The sequence below is a fragment of the Triticum aestivum genome, chromosome 7A (genome assembly GCF_018294505.1).
Source record: "Triticum aestivum cultivar Chinese Spring chromosome 7A, IWGSC CS RefSeq v2.1, whole genome shotgun sequence".
In the NCBI taxonomy this organism is placed as follows: Eukaryota; Viridiplantae; Streptophyta; class Magnoliopsida; order Poales; family Poaceae; genus Triticum; species Triticum aestivum.
Genome location: NC_057812.1, coordinates 60,854,626 through 60,860,370, shown reverse-complemented (window position 1 = coordinate 60,860,370; position 5,745 = coordinate 60,854,626).

Here is a 5,745-nt window from a genome sequence, read left to right as displayed (position 1 = left end):
CCAAGCACATCAAGAGACGCTTCAATTCCATCCGGGATCTAGTCCAGGTGGGAGACATAGAGATTTGCAAGATACATACGGATCTGAATGTTGCAGACCCATTGACTAAGCCTCTTCCACGAGCAAAACATGATCAGCACCAAAGCTCCATGGGTGTTAGAATCATTACTGTGTAATCTAGATTATTGACTCTAGTGCAAGTGGGAGGCTGAAGGAAATATGCCCTAGAGGCAATAATAATGTTATTATTTTATTTCCTTATATCATGATAAATGTTTATTATTCATGCTAGAATTGTATTATCCAGAAACATAATACTTGCGTGAATACATAGACAAACTAAACGTCACTAGTATGCCTCTACTTGACTAGCTCGTTAATCAAAGATGGTTATGTTTCCTAACCATAGACATGTGTTGTCATTTGATTAATGGGATCACATTATTAGGAGAATGATGTGATTGACATGAACCATTCCATTAGCTTAGCACCCGATCGTTTAGTATGTTGCTATTGCTTTCTTCATGACTTATACATGTTCCTATGACTATGAGATTATGCAACTCCCGTTTGCCGGAGGAACACTTTGTGTGCTACCAAATGTCACAATGTAAGTGGGTGATTATAAAGGTGCTCTACAGGTGTCTCCAAAGGTACATGTTGGGTTGGCGTATTTCGAGATTAGGATTTGTCACTCCGATTGTCAGAGAGGTATCTCTGGGCCCTCTCGGTAATGCACATCACATAAACCTTGCAAGCATTGCAACTAATGAGTTAGTTGCGAGATGATGTATTACGGAATGAGTAAAGAGACTTGCCGGTAACGAGATTGAACTAGGTATTGAGATACCGACGATCGAATCTCGGGCAAGTAACATACTGATGACAAAGGGAACAACGTATGTTGTTATGCGGTCTGACCGATAAAGATCTTCGTAGAATATGTAGGAGCCAATATGAGCATCCAGGTTCCGCTATTGGTTATTGACCGGAGACGTGTCTCGGTCATGTCTACATTGTTCTCAAACCCGTAGGGTTCGCACGCTTAAGGTTTCGATGACAGTTATATTATGAGTTTATGAGTTTTGATGTACCGAAGTTAGTTCAGAGTCCAGGATGTGATCACGGACATGACGAGGAGTCTTGAAATGGTCGAGACATAAAGATTGATATATTGGACGGCTATATTCGGACACCGGAAGTGTTCCGGGTGATTTCGGAGAAAACCGGAGAGCCGGAGGGTTACCGGAACCCCACGGGAGAAGTAATGGGCCATATGGGCCTTAGTGGAGAGAGAGAGGGGCAGCCAAAGGTGGGCCGCGCGCCTCCTCCCCCCTTGTCCGAATTGGACTAGGAGAGGGGGGCGGCGCCCCCCCTTTCCCTCTCCCCCCCACTTCTTTCCCCCTCCTAGTAGGAGTAGGAAAGAGGGGAGTCCTACTCCTACTAGGAGGAGGACTCCTCCTCCTTGGCGCTCCCTAGGGCCGGCCGGCCTCCTCCCCTTGCTCCTTTATATACGGGGGCAGGGGGCACCCCTAGACACACAAGTTGATCCACGTGATCGTTTTCTTAGCCGTGTGCGGTGCCCCCTTCCACCATACTCCTCGATAATATTGTAGCGGTGCTTAGACAAAGCCCTGCGACGGTAGAACATCAAGATCGTCACCACGCCGTCGTGCTGACGGAACTCTTCCCCGACACTTTGCTGGATCGGAGTCCGGGGATCGTCATCGAGCTGAACGTGTGCTAAAACTCGGAGGTGCCGTAGTTTCGGTGCTTGATCGGTCGGGCCGTGAAGACGTACGACTACATCAACCGCGTTGTCATAACGCTTCCGCTGTCGGTCTACAAGGGTACGTAGATCACACTCTCCCCTCTCATTGCTATGCATCACCATGATCTTGCGTGTGCGTAGGAAATTTTTTGAAACTACTACGTTCCCCAACAGTCTACACAAATAGTCAACATACCAAGTACCCATCACAATCCCTATCTCTCGCATTACATTATTTGCCATTTGCCTCTCGTTTTCCTCTCCCCACTTCACCCTTGCCGTTTTATTCGCCCTCTCTGTCTATCCTCCCTCTCTATTTGCCTCTTTTTGCCCGCTTGCCTTTTGTTTGCTCGTGTGTTGGATTGCTTGTTTGTCGCGATGGCTCAAGATACTACCAAATTGTGTGACTTCACCAATACCAATAATAATGATTTCCTTAGCACTCCGATTGCTCCTCTTGCCAATACTGAATCTCGTGAAATCAATACTGCTTTGTTGAATCTTGTTATGAAAGATCAATTCGCCGGCCTTCCTAGTGAAGATGCCGCTACTCATCTGAATAGCTTCATTGATTTATGTGATATGCAAAAGAAAAAAGATGTCGATAATGATGTCATTAAATTGAAGCTATTTCCTTTTTCGCTTAGAGATCATACTAAATCTTGGTTTTCGTCTTTGCCTAAAAATAGTATTGATTCTTGGAAGAAGTGCAAAGATGCTTTTATCTCTAAGTATTTCCCTCCCGCTAAGATCATCTCTCTTAGAAACGATATTATGAACTTTAAACAACTTGATCATGAACATGTTGCACAATCTTGGGAGAGAATGAAATTAATAATACGTAATTGCCCTACTCATGGTTTGAATTTGTGGATGATTATACAAATTTTTTATGCCGGATTGAATTTTGCTTCTAGAAATCTTTTAGATTCGGCCGCGGGAGGCACTTTTATGGAAATCACTTTAGGAGATGCTACTAAACTCCTAGATAATATTATGGTTAATTATTCTCAATGGCATACTGAAAGATCTTCTAATAAAAAAGTGCATGCGATAGAAGAAATCAATGTTTTGAGTGGAAAGATGGATGAACTTATGAAATTATTTGCTACCAAGAGTGTTTATTTTGATCCTAATGATATGCCTTTGTATACTTTGATTGAGAATAACAATGAATATATGGATGTGAATTTTGTTGGTAGGAATAATTTTGGTAACAACGCTTATAGCGGGAACTTTAATCCTAGGCCATATCCTAGTAATCCTTCTAATAATTATGGGAATTCCTATAACAACTCTTATGGAAATTATAATAAGATGCCCTCTGAATTTGAAAATAGTGTTAAAGAGTTTATGAATTCACAAAAGAATTTTAATGCTTTGCTTGAAGAGAAATTGCTTAAAGTTGATAATTTTGCTAGGAACATTGATAGAATTTCTCTTGAGATTGATTCTTTAAAGCTTAGATCTATTCCTCCTAAGCATGATAGTCTCTCAAAGCCATGAGAATTTCCATTGATGAGTGCAAGGAAAGAACCGCTAGGATGCGTGCTTCCAAAGATGCCTTTATTAAAGCGTGTTCTTCCAATTCCTATGAAAATCAAGATGAAGATCTAAAAGTTATTGATGTGTCACCTATTAAATCTTTGTTTTGCAATATGTATCTTGATGAAACTGAATTTGACCTTCCTTTACCTAGAAGGCGTTCTAAAAATCCGGAGTATTTAGATCTTTATGATGAAATTGATGAAAGTGGGATTGAAAGAAATAAAAATCTAGATGTTGCTAAACCCACTATATTGGATTTCAAGGAATTTAATTATTAAAGTTGCTCTTTAATTGATTGTATTTCCTTGTTGCAATCTGTGCTAAATTCTCCACATGCTTATAGTCAAAAGAAAGCCTTCACCGAACATATTGTTGATGCCTTGATGCAATCTTATGAAGAAAAACTTGAGTTGAAAGTTTCTATCCCTAGAAAACTCTATGATGATTGGGAACCAACTATTAAAATTAAAATTAAATATCATGAGTTTTATGCTTTGTGTGATTTGGGTGCTAGTGTCTCCACTATTCCCAGGACTTTGTGTGATTTGCTAGATTTCCGTAATTTTGATGATTGCTCTCTAAACTTGCATCTTGCGGATTCTACTATTAAGAAACCTATGGGAAGGATTAATGATGTTCTTATTGTTGCAAATAGGAATTATGTGCCCGTAGGTTTCATTGTTCTTGATATAGATTGCAATCCTTCTTGCCCTATTATTCTTGGTAGACCTTTTCTTAGAACGGTTGGTGCGACTATTGATATGAAGGAAAGGAATATTAGATTTAAGTTTCCATTAAAAAGGGCATGGAACACTTTCCTAGAAAGAAAATAAAATTTCCATATGAAACTATCATGAGAGCCACTTATGGATTGCCTACCAAAGATGGCAATACCTAGATCTATCCTCGCTTTTATGCCTAGCTAGGGGCGTTAAACGATAGCGCTTGTTGGGAGGCAACCCAATTTTATTTTTATTCCTTGCTTTTTGCTCCTGTTTAGTAATAAATAATTTATTTAGCCTCTTTTTTGGTTGTGTTTTTGTCTTTAATTAGTGTTTGTGCCAAGTAGAACCGTTGGGAAGACTTGGGGAAAGTCTTGTTGAACTTCCTGTAAAAAAACAGAAACTTTAGCGCTCGCGAGAACTGCTGTCATTTTTATTTGAAGAGTGATATTTAGTTAATTATTTTTGAAGATGATTAATAGATAAATTCCTCACGTCCATCAATTTATTTTAGAATTTTTGGGGTTCCAGATCTTGCGCTAGCTACAGATTACTACAGACTGTTCTGTTTTTGACAGATTCTGTTTTTCGTGTGTTGTTTGCTTATTTTGATGAATCTATGGCTAGTAAAATAGTTTATAATCCATAGAGAAGTTGGAATACAGTAGGTTTAACACCAATATAAATAAATAATGAGTTCATTACATTACCTTGAAGTGATCTTTTGTTTTCTTTCGCTAACGGAGCTCACGAGTTTTCTACTTTAAGTTTTGTGTTGTGAAGTTTTCAAGTTTTGGGTGAATTCTTTTGATGGATTATGGAACAAGGAGGCAAGAGCCTAAGCTTGGGGATGCCCATGGCACTCCCAAGATAATCCAAGGACACCAAAAAGTGAAAGCTTGGGGATGCCCCGGAAGGCATCCCCTCTTTCGTCCACTTCCATTGGTAATTTACTTGGAGCTATATTTTTATTCACCAACATGATATGTGTTTTGCTTGGAGCGTCTTGTATTATTTTTGTCTTTGTGTTTTAGTATGCCACAATCATCCTTGCTGTACACACCTTTTGAGAGAGCCATACATGAATTAAAATTTTATAGAATACTATATGTGCTTCACTTATATCTTTTGAGCTATGTAGTTTTGCTCTATGTGCTTCACTTATATCTTCTTGAGCTAAGTAATTTTGCTCTATGTGCTTCACTTAGATTTTTTGATCACGGTGGTGGATTTGTTTTAAAGAAACTATTGATCTCTCATGCTTCACTTAAATTATTTTGAGAGTCTTAATAGCATGGTAATTTGCTTAATAATAACACGCTTGGTATTCAAGATTTGTGAAACTTTCTTTTGAGTGTGTTGAATACTAAGAAAAGTTGGATGCTTGATAATTGTTTTGAGATATGGAGGTAGTAATATCAAAATCATGCTAGTAGAGTAATTGTGAATTTGAGAAGTGCTTGAGTTAAAGTTTGCAAGTCCCGTAGCATGCACGTATGGTAAACGTTATGCAACAAATTTGAAACATGAGGTGTTATTTGATTGTCCTCCTTATGAGTGGCGGTCGGGGACGAGCGATGGTCTTGCTTGATTAATATTGATGGAGGTAAAACCCTATGTCCTGCTTGATTAATATTGATGATATGGGTAGTACAAGAGTAGATCTACCACGAGATCAAGGAGGCTAAACCCTAAAAGCTAGCC